Genomic DNA, 23687 nt, shown 5'->3' on the forward strand with positions numbered 1-23687 from the left:
AAATAAATGTTATAATGACTATTGGGTGTAATTGAAACTAATATATTAATTCAATGTAAATTTAAAGGGATATTTTGAATCCGTGTAAAAACAGCATTCTATTATAATTAGTATAAATGTATTATTATTTTCTGTTTTTTTTTACATCGTATTTTTTTTTCTTTTTTTCCTTATATACCCGTAAATTTGAAATTCTAATAAATAAAAGAACTATAACCGTGTAAGACAGTCCAAGCTAGTCTCTTTTTATGAAAATAGTGCATATCACAAAAACGGCATTTCTTAATTTGCAAAAAACACCCACAGCACTAGAAAAATCTTACGGTACTTTAAAAATCATTAAAACTGGTCAAATACATAATACGATTCTTGTTTGTAATGTAAAAAAAACGAATGTATCTATTGTTTATCATTTGTCAAAGTCAAAAACAGTCCAATTGTTGTGTATATTCGATTTTTCACCCGTTTCATGAATGTGCAATTCTCTCAGTTTCACTTTTCTATGGCTGGGTGTTTCTGCATAACTAAGTTCATATGTGTGTGTATTGAAATTTGTTAGATATTTATATTTTTTGATTGACATCATCTCTCTACAAAATGTTAGGAAGAAAGAAATCAAATCCGACCTTGGCCCTTTTTGACTCAAGACACTGAATTACATATATGAATGTGGAATTGTATATTCGAATATCTATAAATAGTATGTTTTTTTTTTATGTAGGTAATGCATCTTTGTTGAATAACCTTATGAAATAAAAAAAACAATAATAATTAACAAATAAAAATATCAATATGTTTATTTTTGGGTGATACCGTGTGTGTTGGATTGGTTCCGACGTTTCGGCTACCATTGCATGAGCTATTTCCTGGGTAAACTGATTGAGTCTGAATCCGAAATTTGATCAGTTTATCCTAAAGATGGCTCCTGCAATGGTAACCGAAACGTCGGAACAAATCCAACACACATGGTATAACCCAAAAAATAAACATATTGATAACAGTGGCCGTGAAAACCTTCGCACCCATTTAAATACAAACTAGTATTAAATCTCACCTACACGAATAAAGGTATGATTTGTTTTTAGCATTTTCCTATCTGCACTCAGTCGTGCATAGACTGCATAGTTTCAGTGAACAATCACTGTTGGTGATCAGTCTTACGCTTCGGGTACCAGTCCAGGGACAGTGAAACATTGCGGTGTAAACCACCTTACAAACAAATATTTCATGTCAATCAGGTATCAAAACCCGGGACCACCGGGACTTTTTTCCACTCGATTGCTTTATTCAGGATTTTAACCTGAGAGTATCAATCGAGTCTAAAACACAAGTACAGGATTCTAGTTCTATTTTACACTGAGAATTATATTCTTTATCCTCCCGGACAGACAAAAAAGAAAACAAATAATTATTATTAAAGTATAAAAAAAAAATAAGGTTATTTTAGTTTTTAAAGTGATAGTTTAAATATTTTGCCATTTTGTCAAAAAAGTTGTTTTCAATAAAAATGGTTCGTTGACATTGCTAATTTTTTTATTTAGTCAATAATCAAAATAAAATAACATACATACCTTTGGAAGATTTCAGAATAACTTTTTGTGATGAATCTTTCTTATTGTAACAAAAACGCACAATGAAAACACTAGAAGAATGAAATATTTTCGTACAATGTTTTCGAAATATTAATAGCGAAGTAAAAAAATACAGTTAACAATAACAATTTCACAACATAATTATTACTTTTTTGCATTGTTACTAAAAATAGATTCACAAATAACAATCATTTCATTTAAAACACTGCCAAAAGGAAAACGATTTATTTTAAAACTTTTAAACCATAGAAATCCGTCGAATTTGAATTTGTTTCTGTCAAAACTTCCCGCGTTCAAAAATCGTACTGCGCGCCAAAACATCTGGTTGACAACTGAAGCGGCTCAACAAGTTGTCGAGTTCTATGAAGTAAACAAACGAGACAACGCTATTAAACATTTATTCACATTTGTTCAATTACCAGTTAACTATGACTGACGGATAACACTGATTTGAAAACTCACTACATTTGCTTCATGTTTACAATTAAACTTCATTTTAACAAAAACAAGCGTTACAGCCGTAGAAACAAAAATGAACATCAGTATAAAAGATGTATTATTTTATGCACGCGTTGAGTTATTTAAAGGTTATCTGCGTCACTTTTTTACTCGGTGCTCTTATTTTATTTAGTATTTTCTTGTTTTGTGGCCATGCAAGAGTGGGACACTAATATAGAGGTCATAGTAATATTACTAATCAGTGATTGCAACGGTAGGTATTTTCATGATTCATTCATAGGCATAATAAAATGAAGTAAGAAAATAAACGTGTTCAATATTTATTGTTTCATTATTTTAACGCGTGGTCCAGGATAAATAAACTCTAAATAAATATTTTTTTAAATAGGCAAGGCCTAAAATAAACTTACATTAAGGGAAACAAACGAAGAAACGTGATAAGTCGTGTTAAGAAAAAAAACTACAGTTATACTAATTACTAAGTTAAATTCTTTAAAATGGAAAATCCCAAAGTTAGTGGATTAAAAATAATGTATTCAGAATGAACATTATTTAGGTTTATTTATTCATAGATCATATTATACAAAGTATATAAGTAACAAAAAGACAACAAACACATACATACTAATACCACTTTCGGACAAAAAGATTTTGAGTACTATGCAATCAAAATCTTTAACCTACTTCCACTATCTATTTAAACAATTAGAAATGAGAAAATGCTCAAAAAGGCTATAAAAAATGGATAGTCAAGCTAGGTAGAAGTAAAATGGACTGTCTCGTTTGCCCAAAACAATAATGAATAAACGGCCCACAAATGTATAGTTTACGTAACGTTTTTAAAAATATTATTGTATGTTTTATTACATAAATAGTGTAGGTGTACATTAATTAAATATAAACTTAAATACGAAGTGGTTAAAACTTGATTGAAAAAGGATTTTTGTACATTAAGTCTTCTTTGTTTATTCTCAAATGATTTATTTTTTTAAAAGTATATTGTTAAGTGTCCTCGGCACGGATAACCCCAGCGAGGTCACATTATTTTATTGTTAATCTTTGTTTATAATGGAAAAATTGAATACATAAATTAATAAACAAATAAATAAAAATATAATACAAAGTATAATACACACGAACTACATTCCCAGGATTAACTACAACTCAATTCGGTACAATAAAGACACAAAGTAAGTTTAACATCCTATAACTGAATAAAGCACAACAATAAATTAAACAAAAAACTTTTCTTATACAAACAAAATAAATATACGTTAACGCTTTCAAGAACGGAGGAAATAATAAATCTAGGCCTAAGGGAATAAGGTCATTAACATGACATGATTTGCAAATGATGCAACCTTGGCAGTGGCAACTCCTGATGATTAGAACGTATCTTTCTCGATCAGTAAAACAATACGTTAAAATTATTCTGTATACTGTACGTAATTTAAAAAAAAAAATCGAGCCTGATTAATACAGACAAATGGAGAGCAACGGCCTTACTTGTGAATCAGCGCATACCATCATTATGTCTGTCTCACTCCTACTTCATTTAAAATTAACTGACAGATGACAGTTCTACAATTCAATTTTATTGATCTGAATGTGTTAATGTGACAATTTTGTTTAATTTAACTTTTTCAGTATTTTTTTTATTTAAAAAAAGAAATATTTGCGATTTTATGATTTACTCTGTTGTAATATGTTAACTATTATTTTATTGTAATATTTAAACCCTCTATACATTGCATAAATGGACAATGTCCGTTAGTAAATAAATTATTTTACTTTTCCATGGCCATTCCAGTATGCACCACCAGGTGCGAGGGTTTGATGACGATTGATCATAGACAATAATCTGACAAAACATTTAAAGTTATTAAATAATATGTATAAAATTAAAATTCCAGTCCTCTTCTGTTTGACAAAGGTCATTTGGCAACGTCAGTCTATTAACACTTAATTCAATAATCTGCACAGTAAACATTAAACAAGGCGCTGAAAACATAATGACAATGCTAAACTTCAAAGTATTGTATAGGGAAATGTAAGGTAAAACCGTGTCACCGAATGCTGATAATTAGTTTTTGTACTTCATGTGATTTTTTTATCATCTTTGACTAAACTTTCTATTTGCGTTATTATTTCTTCATTTTTTATGTTGTTTTTTTTTGTAGCTGGGTAATTTCATTTGCGTATTTTAAACTCTCTTTTGTGTAAATTTGTTCCAATAAATTTAGATTTTGTTCTATTGTTATTTTTATTTTTGAATCTTTTATCGTACTTATCTTGTTTATTTCCATTTTAATTTTGTCAATAATATCTTGGACGGACCCGGCCATAATGTGTTAGGCCGGGGCAAGACGCACGAGTTTAATGTACACGAATGTTCAGTCCAAGAAACAGAACGACGCTGACGACACTGTTTGTAAGCGTTTATTTTTGTATAGAACATCGTCGCGAATCTTGACGTCACAATTATTAAGGCCAAACATGTCATTTTTTAATTATTTTTTTTTAAAGTTATGCACGAAAACATTCTCCACTGTATCCATACTATTTTTTAATATAGTTACAGTAAATTTTTTAAAATCCATTTCTTATATTTTTATCGGTATTCGTAGTATGTAATCTTTCCATATTCCGTATAGGTAGCATTGTTTGTAAAGCATATGGAGTCTACCTACTCTACTGACATAAACTTGGCCCAGAATGATGACTTGGTGACTAACAAGTGAGATGACGCTTCAGCATCGCAGCGGCGTCATTTTTAATTCTAAGATTTTTCCTAAATTCCGAGGAATCCAAACCGGTTCTTTTTAGGAATCCAATACAATATTATCTTAACTTTAATTTGCTAAAATCATTGTTTTAACACCTAACTTATTACTATCGGTAGGCTATATATTTATTACATTAAGGAATATTTTTAAAATCAATAATTAAAAAATTTCTTATCACTCAAGTGTACAATTATTATTGCAAAATGGTATTTTTGGTGCATTTACCAATATAGTAAACCCTCTTAAAACAGTACAAAGATCAATTATTAAAGAATTTTTTTAAAAACCCTCAACATTCAATACGGAAATTCTACATAAATTATTCAAAGTACAGTACAGTAGACACTATTTATAAAATAAATTTCATTGTACAAATGTACAAAGAAGAAAAAATAAAAGAATTTGATATGAATAAGTTACTCAGACAGCAAAATAACATTAAAATCCCTAAATTCCACACAAGTTATGGTCAAAATAGCGTCGTCTTCAAAAAGTGTCAAAAATTACAATAATCTACCAAATGAACAAAAACCATTAAAACGGATAAATAAATAAATAAACTCAAAGATAAATATTTTTTTTTATTCCGTGTAAAAACAGCATTCTATCAGTATTACTGTATTATTATTTTCTGTTTTTCTTTTTATATCGAATATTTTTTTTTTTTTTTCATGTACTCGTATATTCGAAATCATATACATTCTAATAAATAAATAACTATAACAGTGTTATTCACTCTCCAAGCGCAAGAGTTAGTTTTTTTTTTGGAGAGTTACAGTTATAACATTTACTAGATGTATAAAAGTTGATTTGTAATGGAATATAAAAAAAACATGTTTCATTTATGTAAATATATTGATTAATATGTATTTTTTTTAAATGGCTCAAAAGAATATATATTGAATATTTGCCGCACATTGTGGATCGGTGTTTATTTTTAATTTTTTAATTCTTACAATGGGTATTTATAAAAATAATACAGCTTAGTACGAACATAATAATAATTTCAAATATAAACTACACAATTTTTTTTTTTAAAGATCAAAAAAACATACTAGAATGCAAGATCAAAAGTAAAACTTTTCGTAGTAAAAAATTGAAATTTTGTAGAAATACTCGTAATTTAACATTTATAGTTAGGTATAAAATCATGCATTTTTAAATTTATTTTTTATTTTTTGTTTATTTTAACATACATATATTATATCCATAGAAATATAATTACAAAAATACATCTTAAAATTAAGCTATAACATGAATTGGAAAAAAATGTCCACAAAGACTACATCACCTGAGCGTGGGCCATTCCTTTTTTAATTAGTAAAAAGTTACACATATATATGGTATGATATGACCATAAAAAGAAAAGAAACGAAAAATAAAAGAAAAACCAAATTAACATATGCTGATATTACAAAAATATTATTAATTTGCAGTATGCATTTTTTTTATTGGTGCATAGGGCACTGTATTGGTACACCAATCGCAGCGTATCCTGATTGAAAAAAAATATTACATGATGATAAGATGATCAGTCTTACGCTTCAGATACCAGTATAGGGACATTGAAATATTATAATGTAAAAACATCTTTTTAAATAAAAGAGACCTCTTGCTTGGTAGGCAAGCACGCTGACCATTGACACCACAATGCCGAATTAATAACTAAACATACATAAAATATAAAGTCCCTTCTTATCCCTTCTCCACTCTTCATGGTAGAGAGTAAACTTTTACGAAATTTTTGTATTAAATTTTGTATACAATTATAAGATTCTGTATGATTACCTAGAACATGTCCATCTACTTGTAATTTTTTCTAGCTGAACGGTTTTGGTATGTAGGAAGAAATTTCCTTAAAGGAATATGCCAGCCCTTATGGGTGTATTAATCAGTGGCGAGCGGTGAGTTTTTAGATTGGTAAGCTGCAAAAATTCTGATAAAATATCTACAGCGGTAGTTTGGCACATAAAAAAGGTCTATTGTATATTTGATAAATAGTCGATAACAAATGACACTAGTGGCTTATCGTTTCAGTTAAAATATTTTCTATTTTAACACAAACATTTAACAAACAAAAAATGAATTAAAAAAAAAAAAAAAATAATTGCAAAAAACTGGAACCACGCTAGGACTCAGGCAAGCCCAACCCTAATCGTTAGAAAGCAACGACATATCCACTCGGCTATTTCATAAACAAGTCCGACGGTCGAAAAAGTGATTTATAAAATAGTATTATTAATATATTGGGTTTTTCTACTGACATTTCTTGGTGGAACTGCATTTTAATTATAATAATAAAAATACTTTATAGTTTTATTCCACTTTTATTTGTAATTATTTTATAATTTTTTTTACCAGTGACCGGGTTTCGTCGTGACCGACATCGTCAGACTGGTTTTTTTATTTTATTATTATAATAGTATTATTCATAAGCGTACCGATAAATTTCGCTTAATTGTGACTATCTTTACTTGTCTTGAAGTAAAACACTATTTTTTAGTAAATAATGATAAAATCTAAATTATTTTAAAGTAAACCTCACCGAAAACGATAGTTCACTTATAACTGCCTTTTTAAAATAATTATTTAGTATTTTCTTGTTTTGTGGCCATGCAAGAGTGGGACACTAATATAGAGGTCATAGTAATATTACTAATCAGTGATTGCAACGGTAGGTATTTTCATGATTCATTCATAGGCATAATAAAATGAAGTAAGAAAATAAACGTGTTCAATATTTATTGTTTCATTATTTTAACGCGTGGTCCAGGATAAATAAACTCTAAATAAATATTTTTTTAAATAGGCAAGGCCTAAAATAAACTTACATTAAGGGAAACAAACGAAGAAACGTGATAAGTCGTGTTAAGAAAAAAAACTACAGTTATACTAATTACTAAGTTAAATTCTTTAAAATGGAAAATCCCAAAGTTAGTGGATTAAAAATAATGTATTCAGAATGAACATTATTTAGGTTTATTTATTCATAGATCATATTATACAAAGTATATAAGTAACAAAAAGACAACAAACACATACATACTAATACCACTTTCGGACAAAAAGATTTTGAGTACTATGCAATCAAAATCTTTAACCTACTTCCACTATCTATTTAAACAATTAGAAATGAGAAAATGCTCAAAAAGGCTATAAAAAATGGATAGTCAAGCTAGGTAGAAGTAAAATGGACTGTCTCGTTTGCCCAAAACAATAATGAATAAACGGCCCACAAATGTATAGTTTACGTAACGTTTTTAAAAATATTATTGTATGTTTTATTACATAAATAGTGTAGGTGTACATTAATTAAATATAAACTTAAATACGAAGTGGTTAAAACTTGATTGAAAAAGGATTTTTGTACATTAAGTCTTCTTTGTTTATTCTCAAATGATTTATTTTTTTAAAAGTATATTGTTAAGTGTCCTCGGCACGGATAACCCCAGCGAGGTCACATTATTTTATTGTTAATCTTTGTTTATAATGGAAAAATTGAATACATAAATTAATAAACAAATAAATAAAAATATAATACAAAGTATAATACACACGAACTACATTCCCAGGATTAACTACAACTCAATTCGGTACAATAAAGACACAAAGTAAGTTTAACATCCTATAACTGAATAAAGCACAACAATAAATTAAACAAAAAACTTTTCTTATACAAACAAAATAAATATACGTTAACGCTTTCAAGAACGGAGGAAATAATAAATCTAGGCCTAAGGGAATAAGGTCATTAACATGACATGATTTGCAAATGATGCAACCTTGGCAGTGGCAACTCCTGATGATTAGAACGTATCTTTCTCGATCAGTAAAACAATACGTTAAAATTATTCTGTATACTGTACGTAATTTAAAAAAAAAAATCGAGCCTGATTAATACAGACAAATGGAGAGCAACGGCCTTACTTGTGAATCAGCGCATACCATCATTATGTCTGTCTCACTCCTACTTCATTTAAAATCAACTGACAGATGACAGTTCTACAATTCAATTTTATTGATCTGAATGTGTTAATGTGACAATTTTGTTTAATTTAACTTTTTCAGTATTTTTTTTATTTAAAAAAAGAAATATTTGCGATTTTATGATTTACCCAAATATTTAATTTTGACCGTTTTCAACGAGTTGTAAATAGCTTACAATTAGTAAATGGGAATCAAGTTGGGGTAGAGTGTGATTCAAATCACGGACCTTTGAGCCGTGAGTCCAAGACACTAGCCACGGGACTACAACCCGATTTTTTCAAAAAGTTATTTTTTAACAGGCACGGTTTGTAAAAGTGTTTATCGGGTTTTCCTCTACATAGTGTAATTGTCTGTGTCCGGGCGGATTAATAATACAGGTTTGTTTGTGAAATAGAACCAAAATCCCGGACGAGTGTTTTCGACTCAATGGCTACTTTAAAGTAAAAAACGGTTAGATAAATGTCTAACTCGTAAGGTAGCGGTTGGCGTATTTGCCTGCCATGCTTGAGGTCATGGGTTTGATTCCTGGGAGGGTCAACATGAAATATATATTTTTAAATATAAGATAAATATTAGCGTTTTTGAGCGAAATTTTCGGAAGCAATTTTCAACGACTTGTAAATAACTCACTCTAAGAAAATAGAAATCAAGATGGGTAGAGCGGAGATCGAACCTCGGACCTCAGATCCGTGAGTCCACAACACTTATCGCAGGATGATCACCCGATTTTGAAAAAAAATATTGGTGAGGTGGTTTTACACTGCAATATTTTACTGTTCCTAGATTGGCACCTGAAACGTAAGACTGATCACATTATCTTCCTATTTATCTAGAATATGCCTCCGTTGTCTGGTCTCCATTCTATGTCAATCGCATAAATCACAGCAAATCAGTCCAACATCGCTTGCTTAGAAAAGTAACGTGGATGCTCGGACTAGAGAGAGGTAATTATTCTTATGCTGATATTGAGTCATTGATAAATATTTCTAGTTTACAAAAACGTAGAACTAATATTGATTCCATATACATGTTCGGCATACTAAATGGTATAATCGATGTTCTATAATTACTGGGACAAGTAAAATTTAATATTCCGACTCGTAGGTTGAAAAAAAAAAGTGCTGTTTATCGATCAGCATAGAACAAACTATGGCCTTGATTCTCCAATCGTCTTTGTCGTATTGTTAACTCAAGACAAGATTTGGACTTTTTTGGTTTTAAGTTTACAGCGATTTAAACGAGCACTAAATAAATAGTCAAGAACTTGTCTTGATGTCCCTTATGTTTGTCAATGCCTCTTTTTAAAATATGTTTTTAACTATTATTTTCAACAATATTTTGAGTTTGTCCAAATTTTTTTAGACAAGGACTGGATTCAACTCCCTGGGGAGCTGTTTATATTAACATATTACAACAGAGATGAAGAACATTTAAGAGAAGGTAATATAGAAGTCCAGGCATATACAGGGCTTATGACCTGTCAATGGCTGGTTTAAGTGGCCACTTTACACTCTGTGTAACATTCACCATTCTGCCTATATTTGAACATCTATATTCCTTCAATTCTTTCATCTGTTGATGTTTTTTGAAAATAATATTTTCAGGCGTTGCCTAGTATGTAGGTGAAATAATTCAATTTGATGAATCTCACACGCATAAATAAAGGTTTCAGCTCTTTAACTTCACAAACATCAACAGATGAAAGAATTGAAGGAATATAGATGTTCAAATATAGGCAGAATGGTGAATTTACACAGTGTGTAAAGTGGTCACTTAAACCAGCCATTGACAGGTCATAAGCCCTGTAGGCGGTCTCCGTGGTGTAGTGGTCAAGACGCTTGACTCACGCACGGAAGGTTCCGGGTTCGATTCCCGGTGAGAACACAAAAATTTAAAAATGTGATTTTCCTCAAGCCTGGTTGTTCTGTAATGTAATTCACCACTGTAATTGGGCCTCCTGGCCTGTTGTGGTGCAAAAAAAATGAAATGAAATGAAAAATGAAATTAGATGCCTGGACTTCTATATTACCTTCTCTTAAATTTTCTTCATCTCTGTTGTAATATGTTGACTATTATTTTATTGTAATATTTAAACCCTCTATACATTGCATAAATGGACAATGTCCGTTAGTAAATAAATTATTTTACTTTTCCATGGCCATTCCAGTATGCACCACCAGGGCTGGTATTCCAAACGAAATTATAGCGCGGTATAGCGCGTTTTTACGTACTAAATACGCATTATAGCGCGCTGTTAACGCGTTCGGAATACCAGCCCAGGGCTAGTATTCTAAACGAAATTATAGCGTGGTATAGCGCGTTTTTACGTACTAAATACGCATTATAGCGCGCTGTAAACGCGTTCGGAATACCAGCCCAGGTGCGAGGGTTTGATGACGATTGATCATAGACAATAATCTGACAAAACATTAAAGTTATTAAATAATATGTATAAAATTAAAATTCCAGTCCTCTTCTGTTTGACAAAGGTCATTTGGCAACGTCAGTCTATTAACACTTAATTCAATAATCTGCACAGTAAACATTAAACAAGGTGCTGAAAACATAATGACAATGCTAAACTTCAAAGTATTGTATGGGGAAATGTAAGGTAAGACCGTGTCACCGAATGCTGATAATTAGTTTTTGTACTTCATGTGATTTTTATCATCTTTGACTAAACTTTCTATTTTCGTTATTATTTCTTCATTTTTTATGTTGTTTTTTTTTTGTAGCTGGGTAATTTCATTTGCGTATTTTAAACTCTCTTTTGTGTAAATTTGTTCTAATAAATTTAGATTTTGTTCTATTGTTATTTTTATTTTTGAATCTTTTATCGTACTTATCTTGTTTATTTCCATTTTAATTTTGTCAATAATATCTTGGACGGACCCGGCCATAATGTGTTAGGCCGGGGCAAGACGCACGAGTTTAATGTACACGAATGTTCAGTCCAAGAAACAGAACGACACTGACGACACTGTTTGTAAGCGTTTATTTTTGTATAGAACATCGTCGCGAATCTTGACGTCACAATAATTAAGGCCAAACATGTCATTTTTTAATTATTTTTTTTTAAAGTTATGCACGAAAACATTCTCCACGATATCCATACTATTTTTTGATATAGTTACAGTTAATTTTTTTAAATCCATTTCTTATATTTTTATCGGTATTCGTAGTATGTAATCTTTCCATATTCCGTATAGGTAGCATTGTTTGTAAAGCATATGGAGTCTACCTACTCTACTGACATAAACTTGGCCCAGAATGACGACTTGGTGACTAACAAGTGAGATGACGCTTCAGCATCGCAGCGGCGTCATTTTTAATTCTAAGATTTTTCCCAAATTCAGATAAATCCAAACCGGTTCTTCTTAGGAATCCAAAACAATATTATCTTAACTTTAATTTGCTAAATTAATTGTTTTAACACCTAACTTATTACTATCGGTAGGCTATATATTTATTACATTCATTCTTAAAAGACTGTGATAAATAATCCCTTTGCGCGCGTTGATGTAACATCTTGTTACCACTAGTAAAAGACGGAATAATTATAAGTTCAAAAATTGAAAAAAAAAACATGGAGACATACTGTTTAATAATCCCTTTTGCATTATTTGTGCAAATAAACATATAATTTAGCCCTGTTATAGTAAAATAAATTAATAATCATAAATACGCCGCTCAGATTACGCGCGTGCGTTTCCCATCACTGTTATCAACCGGCTGAAATCTGAATCTATTTTACACTTTACTTAGTTTTGTTTTTGTCTCTTTCACACTAACACCTGCCATAGAACAGGGTATCTGTCTTCCTTGTGATGAGTTCTATCTTCGTGATCTTTCTTGTACATATGTGTTGCTGAATTAGCGGACACTCTTTTTTCGCGTAGCGAGGATAAATATTTTTTTGTATTAACATCCAGCATAGTTGTACAAATTTCACTTTCCAAATCCGGCGTGAAAATGTCCATTTGAAGATTACAAAAAATACGAATTCATCATTTTAAAAAATAAGAGAGATATATCAAGTCTTGTGTCCTATGTCGACTAGTGTGACATCACAGCCACACAAGAGTTAAGGAATATTTTAAAAATCAATAATTTAAAATTTTCTTATCGTTCAATTGTACAATTTTTACTGCAGTGTGGTATTTTTGCTGCATATACCAATATAGTAAACCCTCTTAAAACAGTACAAAGATCAATTATTAAAGAATTTTTTAAAAAACCCTCAACATTCAATATAGAAATTCTACATAAATTATTAAAAGTACAGTACAGTAGACACTATTTATAAAATAAATTTCATTGTACAAATGTACAAAGAAGAAAAAATAAAAGAATTTGATATGAATAAGTCACTCAGACACCAAAATAACATTAAAATCCCTAAATTCCACACAAGTTATGGTCAAAATAGCGTCGTTTTCAAAAAGTGTCAAAAATTACAATAATCTACCAAATGAAAAAAAATATTAAAACGGATAAATAAATAAATAAAAGATACATAAATATTTTTTTTTGAATCCGTGTAAAAACAGCATTCTATTAAAATTAGTATTACTGTATTATTATTTTCTGTTTTTCTTTTTATATCGAATAAATTCTCTTTTTTTTTTCATGTACTCGTATATTCGAAATCATATACATTCTAATAAATAAATAACTATAACAGTGGTATTCACTCTCCAAGCGCAAGAGTTAGTTTTTTATTTGGAGAGTTACAGTTATAACATTTACTAGATGTATAAAAGTTGATTTGTATTGGAATATAAAAAAAACATGTATCATTTATGTAAATATATTGATTAATATATATTGTTTTTAAATGGCACGCAATAATATATATTTTTTGAATATTTGCCGCACAATGTGGATCGGTGTTTTTTTTTAATTTTTAAATTTTTACAATGGGTATTTACAAAAATAATACAGCTAAGTACGAACATAATAATAATTTCAAATATAAACTACACAAATTTTTTTTTCAAGATCAAAAAAACATACTGGAATGCAAAATCAAAAGTAAAACTTTTCGCAGTAAAAAATTGAAATTTTGTAGAAATACTCGTAATTTAACATTTATAGTTAGGTATAAAATCATGCATTTTTAAATTTATTTTTTATTATTTGATTATTTTAACATACATATATTATATCCATAGAAATATAATTACTAAAATACATCTTAAAATTAAGCTATAACGTTTGTGTTTGAAAACTCCCTAAAGTATTCATACTGATACTAAGGATTAAAATGTCAATTCGTAATATAATGTATTTTACAACAATTAACTTATAAACTACCGAACAGGACTTAAGTATTATCCTAATCTAACTTCTATGTTATATACTAGTACACATATTTGTTATCTCATTTTCACATTTTAACTTGTGCGTACAATACTATCTCACTTGCACTGTCCTAAGTGAAGCAGTTTTATTTAAAAAAATATAGCCCTTATAAAGGAGTGTTGAAAGACTAAATTGCATTTAAGAAAGCTGCAAGATTTTTTTAGTAAGTTAAATTTTTCTAAGGTAAATCTGAAATTTGGAGTTTGGAGACGTAATGAAATTCATGTTTTATCTTTGGCTACGCAGGCTTCTATAATCCGGTAGTAATAATTTCGGCCGATAGAGGTGTACCTTACTTGCTGTATGGAATATGATGTAAATTGATTAACCCAAGAAATGCAATGTATTATTATTATTACTTTATTTGTGATATATTTTTTCTTAACAATAATGTAATATAAAACATTACTTTCGATGTCAAAAAATATGGTATGCTGCAAATAATCGGTTATTGGGAGAGCTCGCCAATGGTATAAATTGTATATGTTTATAAAGTGTTGAAAAAATAAAAGAAACAGTGATCATATTAGAGGGTCGACACTGACGATAGATGAGAGTAAGAGCAGCATTTTACACAAATAACAAAATGAGAAGTTTTATTTAAAATCCAAAAGATAAAACAAATGGATTAGATAAATCAGGGGTGTACAAACTTGCTTGCCACGGTTACAATGATTTAAATGTAGAAAAAAGATCGCGGTCCTTTAACAACTATATAATAACATTTGTCACTTTTCCATGCAATGTGCGCTGCGCTGTCTTCCAACAATGTCCCCTAATCTAATCATAATGTTCCGCGTTTAACTGCCTTCGCTACACAATAAAATGGCTCCCTATCACTCGTCAGCTAACGTTAAAACTCTTCTAATCTTTCGACCGTAAATAAAACATAAAACCCTATCTACTGTATCTATTTGACCTTCTAAACTAACAAAATTCATGAGAGTTCAACTGAACTAACTGATAACTAATTAAAAGATACATAAAAAAACATTTGAATGGATAATTATTAAGAATATTTAAAAAGACACAAAGAATCTCTAAAGAAATACAAAAGTCTATATAGACATTTACAGGGCTTCTGAATACATTTTTTTCCTAATAGAGTTACAGAATCCAGATGTCCGAGGTTGAACTCTACAATTAATAGCGTTTTATGACTAACATGATTTCTATATTTATTTATTTATTTTACATAAACGGCATAAATTGCCTTTAACATATATTGAACATAAATATGAAAAAAAAATACATATTTTTTTGTATTTTTTTTTTTGCACCACAACAGGCCAGGAAGCCCAATTACAGTGGTGAATTACATCACAGAACACCCAGGCTTAAGAAAAATCACATTTAATTTTTGTGTTCTCACCGGGAATCGAGCCCGGAACCTTCCGTGTGTGAGTCAAGCGTCTTGACCACTACACCACGGAGGCCGCCAATATATAAATACATAACAAAAAATTATAAAATTGCATAACTATAACAATAGTAACAAGTAGGTAAATACACATAAGCAACCCAAAATATTAACGAAATAAATACATAAATATGAAAAAAACCAAAAAAGGAAAAACATTTTTAAATATAAAGAAAAGTTTAAGAATAATATTGCGAGAGAAAAAAAGAAATCAGACTCGTTTTATAACTATCAAGTCCAGAACCAAATATATCAGCCTTGTCCTCATACTGATTGCCATATCTATGGAGCCTAGGGATAGGCGAGTGCATGTGATAGTTGGTTCTAGAACTTGCAGAACAAAAAGGATAAAAAAATATGATAAAAAACTCAAAAAAAAATTGTTTTACTAGGAATTAAAAACTCATACTTAATGCTAAGCTTCAGGTCTTTGTTGATTTCACATTTTTCGTGCTCGTTTACGTATTCTATTATATTCAACAATTGTTCTTACACTGTCTTAATTAAATTCATATTCATATTTTATTGTTAATGATAATATTTTTAACATTTTTTTGTAAAAGTTGTCTGAGTCTTTTGTTTAATTTGTCAAGTAGTTTATTGTATAATTTCAGTCCTTGGTTTATTAGTCTCGACTATCCTTGTATCGTTTGAAAATTTTACATGTGATATTGTTCTGATATTCTCGAATTGTGTACATGTTTCCTAATTTAATTTTTCATGTTTTAGTTCTTCGTCTAAAATAACAGCAGTGGCTAATTAATGAATAAACTTTAAGGATTCTGGTTGAAAGAGTTTAGTTATTTTTATTTTTTAAATTTGTTTGAAGAGTTCTTTAGTTGATGTTCGATAAAGAAGGTCAAATACTAACTTGAACATTTTATTTTGATGTCTTTAGTCTTTATGGTCTATTTATGTTATTTTGATTTGCTATTCCCCATAGTAGTTGCATATAATACAAGTATGTTTTCGTTTTTACATAGGCCTAGTTCATTAAATTTTTTGTCGTTTTTTGAACAAAGTTTTTAATTTGAAAAAAAAACTCGAAAGCAACCACTTTACTTTGATAAATTCAAATAGCAAATTTTGACTTCTGGTGACCCTGTTGGGGACATGAAAAGAAAATGATTGGTACAGAGATGGGACATCACTAATAGCATTAAGTATTTTAAAAATACAAACAATGTCCACCTCAGTTCTAGTATCTCCAATATAATTTAGATATGTTGCTTGTTTGCTTTATACTTTCGCTATTCATTTTTTCAATTACCTGTTTTTAAAAATAAATTCTCAATAGAAAACGGAAACTTAATTTTTTTTAAGAATATTTATTTATTAGTGTATACACGGCACAAATGCCTTTATAAACATAAACATAAATACAATTAACATAACAGTGTTCTATTACAAAATTATGATATTATATAATAACAATATATTTATACATATTACACAGTTGTTTTATAAATGTTCTGTATAATAACTTTGGGATTTCAATACTTACCATACTTAGGTGGAAAAATAAAGAAGATAACGCGGCATATTCGAAATAGCAAAAATCATAAATCATTGATTTGTTGGTATTGTTGCAATGTATACTGAATGCCCTAGGAATAATACTAACTGTCTCCTGATAAGAGCTCAGGGGTTCTCAACCGTTTTAAAAATATATAGATAAATAGAAACAAAATAATAAACCTTTAAAAAAAAAAATATCAAAAATAAAAAAATAAAAAAAATTTAAAAACTAAAAAAATACAAATATCTAGTCGTACGTTTATAAATATATTTGACGTGTATTTATTTAAATATTTATTTTTCTCTTTTTATAAATGAACATAAATACTTGAACATCAGTCAAAATCCTAAACTATTTCTTTAATAGCAAGTTTAAACTTCGTTTGGCTAGTGTGAAAAATGTCAATACAACTTATCTGGTTCCCGAAACTGTGCAATCTTGAAATGGGTGAATTCATAGCATAATTAGTATCCTAGGATTTTAGTCAAATAAATTTATTCTGTGGCCCTTTTTAAAGTTGGTATCAGCTTTAAATAGCACGTGTCCTCAGCACGTTGGTTAAGAATTTCTGTGTAATTACTACGGTGAAGGTTTGCAATGGGATTTGCATATTAGCGTAATTAGTATCCTGACAAAGTCATTAGAGGTAGAAAAGTCATTAAGTGGTTGTATGCAAATATTTACTGTCGGTAATTAAAATTAGTCGGCCTCGTGATGTAATGGTCAGCGCGTTTGCATACCATGCAAGAGGTCTCGAGTTCGATTCCCGACATGGTTGATATGAAATATTTATTGAAAAGGTGTTTTCATACAAGAATATTTCATAGTCCCTGTACCTGAAGCGTAGACTGATCATCTGACATTCATGTACCAAATTTTTTTTTTCATTTATTTAAACGCCTGTTTTAACTATATATATAAAAAGACAAACATGTTTTTTACACAAAAGTAGCAAAAAATACAAATGAATTAAGAATATTAAAAATGTAAAAAACCACCTTACGTATTAGTAAAAAATATTTATTTCATATTTGTTTTTATTTAAAATTTATTTATTAACCCTAACGGATTATTACATTAATTTTACAAAAATAATATATCATTTTTCATTTATACTCGGTTGTTGATAATTATATTTTTTTACGTCTTTTGAAAACTTTGTCTGCGTCTTTTGTTTAGTTTTGTCTGGTAGTTTATTGTATAATTTCAGTCCCTATTTATTAGTCTCGATTGTCCTTGTCTTGTTTTGGAATGTTGTATGTGGTATTGTTCTGATATTCTTGTATTATGTCCATGATTATTACATCTTTTTTTACGTTTTAGTTCTTTGTCTACTATATTATAAGTGGCTAACTTATGAATAAATTTTAAAGATTCAAGTTGAATTTTTTTATTTACATCTAATTGTTTAGTTTAAAAAGTATATATTTAGTTGGTGTTAGATAAGGGAGGTGGCTAGCTTCAATATTTTATTTTGCTGTCGTTGTAGTCTGTTTATGTTCATTTTGGTTTCCTGTTCCCAATAGTTGTTGCATTTAACATACTTTAGATTTGACATACGCTTCATACACAGTATTTTTTTACGTTTTTGGAATAAATTTGTTAATTTTTGAAAAAATACTCGATAATGTTGCTATTTTGCTAATTAAATTATTAATGTCAGCTGTCTTTGTCAATTGTCTGTCTATTTTTTATCTATTGTAGATTAGTATACATATATAGTATATAGATATTTTGTAGTAAAGAGAACAGAAGTATATTTTTCCTATCAATTATATTAATATAATGTTAAAATTAGAAGAAGTTAGAAAACAAAGGATTAAGTAAACAGATATAAATCATTAAAAGATACGCAATATAAATCAACGTAGTATTATTTAGATATTTAAATGATCAAGATACGCTGCGATTGATGCATTGCTTTGCCCTATGCACTATAAGGTGCAGAAAGGTAATGATGATGATGATGAATGAACATTATTTGATATTTTATAAAATCTATGATTGTATTGTTTTTTTATGAACATTATTTTATAATGCGTGCTAACTCATGAAAGCACCTACAAAATATAGTTTATTTTATATTATTTATAAAATCCATCATCGATCAATTGCAGTTTGAATTTACCAGTAGTACGGATGCATGTACTTGCGAACTAATATGCTAAAAAAATCAATGGCTTTAACGCGAGTCTCGTAAATTTTAAAAATCCATGTGTATGATTCATAGGTATTAAATTTATATAAGTTAATATTCTGTTTATATTGTATTATAATTTAGAGTATAACATGCGCATTATTACTCTGAGTATTATAATACTCGTATTATGTACATATCTGCTTTAAACCATTAAACTATATTTCTTTCATATCCTCATGTAATATTTTTTTTTTATACCTTGTACATTTTTTTCTCTTTTTAACGGCTTTTATTATATACCAAAAATATATTACGTTTTTTTTATATTAATAAAACATGTAATACATATAATAGATATTATACTCCCAGGAGTTATTTAATAAAATCGTTTGGGACCGTACATAAAATATTTTTTTTGAGACAATATTTAATACCATACATAGTTAATACATCTAAAATAGTAAGAAAACATTATATAAGAAACATAGTTATTAATGTAATTTATATATATGATGTAAAGTACTGTGTTTTATGTTTCTTATATAATGTTTTCTTACTATTTTAGATGTATTTACTATGTATGATATTCACCATCAAAAAGACTTGGGACATTTTTGGATTTGCTATTCGATTTTTCGTGTTTTAGTTTATCGGGCAGTTTATTAAATTCGGAATGGCATATATTTTCCAGAGACTTTTTGCCGAACTTCGTTGAGCGAAACTTAGATACATGAAGATTCCCTGAGTTACGCACTTCTGAACACTGTTATATCGTTTATTTCTTTATATTATTTTATCTTGTTTATATACTCCTGTTTTATATAACTTATATGTGTGTGAAAGCCTTATGGGCGTGAAAAATAGTGACATAAATAATGCTGAAGCGAGCTTGGTTTGAATTCACAGAAAAGCGGAAGCAGCGTGGTGACTTGATTGAAATACACAAAATCTTAACAGAGCAATGTAATGTACTAAAGTTCAAATCAATCTTCACTATGAATAATAATCGCCATCTCAAAGGTCATTCATTGAAATTAAACACTACCAGTCGAGTTGTGGAGCAATGGAATGGCCTTCCCGAGAAAGTGATTGGTGCTTGGTCAAGAGGAAATATGGTCTGACTTTTCTTCATAAAAGCGTATTCTCGTATTTTTTCTCTGGGTGATGGCACTATAAACGTTTTTTTACACACTGTAAATATTTATCATTGCCGTATTAAAATGTTGTATTTTTGATAAATTGTTTCTTATGGGAGCTAGAACCACCCGTTCCCACTCGTTACCTTTACATGAGAGAGTATGGATACTACCCATTGCAATACCCATCATTGTTCATTTTAGGTATACTTGGTATCACAAGTTGGCGGACCAAAAGGAGCGTTGCCATGCTTATGATGGCCTTTAAACTTCTAAACGGATTAATTTACAATCCCAACATTTTGGAGCGCATTAAATTATATGAACCGCACAACTATTTAACACTAACTAGACAACACAGATTATTTGTTCTTCCCGAAGACCGGACAAATTTACCGTCGTTGGTGCCTGTGGGGGAAATGATTGGTCTGTTGAACAGCCTACTGAGAGAGGTGAATCTCTTCCATGCTGGAATCACCAGTTTTAGAGTCTTCTTCTCCAACTGTGTATCATAATGTGTTAAAGTAACTTATTTGTCTATGTTTCTTGTTGTTTATAGGGGCCTTATTAACCCTTACGTTGCTACGCAGTTTTTAAAGAATCTAATCAGAAATCTTATTATTAATACATTTAAAAAATATTTTATCGAATACGTTGTTTTCCAAACACACTACTGTTTTAAAAATTAATAGCAATTCCAAGAAAAATCTTCCATTTCATAAATATCTAATTCAAGCCCAGTGGAGTGAGCAAGATAGACAACTCGTGCCGCCCGCAACACATTCTCGTACAGCGGTTGTAAACCCTTTCTTAATCGAAAATAAAAACAAACAAAAATGATCTCGCACAGCAATTTCAATGCGCATCGTTTTAATAGTTATTATTGAAACGACAGTAATATGATGGTTTTTTTGTTGATTGCGGGGCAAAGTGCCCTTATTATCAAACCTACCACTTCCATCAATGCATGCTAAACAAAATTTGAGTAAAATATATCTTGGATGATTCATATGAACAAGTGACGTCGTTCAAAGTAGTTGGTTTTTATTAAAATATTTTATATTATTTTTTATTAATTTTCAAGAAACTTTGCTGTACAATTTTATGTTCGAATTTTTACCGCGCGTAAGAAAACATTTTTTGTATTAAATTTTCCGTAGGGCTGAAATAGGTACGAAACTGAATAATAACCCGTCGAATAAGTAATTTTTATGTTTTGAAAATGTTTTATACCACTGACGGTTAAGTGCAACAAGCAGTTCCCGAATTCATTTACCCTTTTGGGGATTATGACGTCAGCATCAGTCTAGTTAGAACTTTATGATAGGGATTAACAACAACGATATATCGTTGTTTAGCAGTCCAAGGGTTTATATTGTGTTTTTTTTATCATGTTTTTGTAGATATCTAATTGTAAAATCTACGTACATTGCAACTGGTAGAAGTGCTGCATTGTACATTTAAATAAATAAATAAAAGCGCCTCAGTTTTATCTGCCATCCTCGGACGTACGGTAAACAATTATGATAAATAGTTTTGAAAATCAAAAAAAGTATCGCCACAAACATATTTATTCTGATACTTTTTACAAAAAAGACACAGAATCTGTTCAGTTTTAGGGTACGGACAGCGAAACCTCAATTTTGTGGATTTTAGTAAGGCGTAATCAGTCCGACGTGCAGTTGTCTTTTTTACACAATATCGAAGATTTGACAGAAAATCTAAGTTCAGATACCAATTCTTCAGATTTCTCCGCCACTGCATTTTCGGTTAATGAGTTCGAAAACCCCCGGACGCCAAAATGAATTAAAAATATTTCATTTTCATATTTTCTATTTTTAAAACACAGTGATTTCGATATACACCCATCAGCTTAATCGCTGCTAGAGTAAAAAATAATAATTGTAAACTGCCCTTTTTACTATAACATAACATGTTAACAATATATTTATTACTTACTTATTGATAAGACTTTCACCGGGCGGACGTGGTTCAAGGGAACTGTGGTTTGATAATGGATGAAATTCAATTTTCATTATTTTTACAAATCAACAATAACAAGCGAAGACTCATTGGTATGCTGAATGCACTATGATTAATGACACAAAATGGTGCCATCTCTGTGACCTGAATCGAAATAAGTTTTTAATAATTATTCTAAGCAAGTCACATTAAATAATCTTAAGACTTGGCTGGGGAGAAAACTGATCATTAAAATAAATGGATTATTTAAGAATACACAATAGGGAAATCTCACATACTACGAATACCGATAAAAATATGTGAAATGGACTTAAAGAATAATTAATTGTATTTTCAAAATTACTATAAATATTGTAGAGAAATATTTTCATACATAAATTTAAAAAGAAATTGAACAAAATACCTCGCTTGAAAAACGCAACATATTTAGCCTTGACAGTTGTGACGTCAAGATTCGTAATAATGTTCTAAACTAATTTGAATTGCGGGGAATCGTGATCTATTAGGGGCGTCACCAATGGGATGACCGTTTTTGCGGGAATTCAAAATTACATATATAAAAATATTTTTTATGCTAAAAATTATTTTTTTTACTGGACAGTATTTCATAGACCTTTCTTACTTTAAAAACATAAAAAAAGCCTAATTTTTTCCTATTGAATTTTTAACAAAATGACGGCATTTGTTACACCGAGCAGTACATATAGATAAAAAAAATACCAGTGGAAATAATATAAGAATTTTTTATTATTTTATTTTAATCTAAGATGAATACATTATGTGTGTAGCAAATGAGTTAGTTAGTTAAAGGTGTGTGCTTGTCTACATATGCGTATAGTTAAATTAAAACGGGAAACATACAAGACAATGACGTAACAATAGTCAAAAATGCTCACATACACAAATATAATACCTGACAACAACAACAACAACAACACCACCACATTATAAAAACAAAGACCAGTCAAAAATACTATACGATTAATGACTTACCTTACCACAAGAAAAATTACACTGGAGACAAAAACTAAACTAGACGTTTTGTTTCTTATACAACCCTAACGGCTTTTGTTTCTTATACAACCCTAACGGCCCTAACGGGTTTTTAAAAAATATTTTTTTCATTCTTTATTCGGATAACCAACAGCTACATTTATCGTATATAAAAAAACATAACAAATCAGCCAATTACAGGTTGTAAAGTGGCCACTTAAACCAGCCAATGACAAGTCATACGCCCTGTAAATACCTAGACTTCCATATTCCCTCCTCGAAAATATTTTCCTTCTCTGTTGCAATAC

At 29.6% G+C, this 23687-nt stretch overlaps 1 protein-coding gene across 1 annotated transcript in view; it reads right to left on the reverse strand.

Moving 5' to 3' along the window:
• moody (G-protein coupled receptor moody) overlaps positions 1–1928 on the reverse strand; it is a 143293-nt gene extending 141365 nt beyond the window's left edge. Inside the window, exon 1 of the mRNA XM_088227475.1 lies at positions 1572–1928. The gene's annotated coding sequence lies outside the window, so the exon portion shown is untranslated. The remainder of the gene's footprint in view (positions 1–1571) is intronic.
• Between the last annotated feature and the right edge of the window lie 21759 nt (positions 1929–23687).

The sequence above is a fragment of the Micrasema longulum genome, unplaced genomic scaffold, assembly GCF_059751315.1.
Source record: "Micrasema longulum isolate JH-2025_06_02 unplaced genomic scaffold, ASM5975131v1 h1tg000507l, whole genome shotgun sequence".
Classification (NCBI taxonomy): Eukaryota; Metazoa; Arthropoda; class Insecta; order Trichoptera; family Brachycentridae; genus Micrasema; species Micrasema longulum.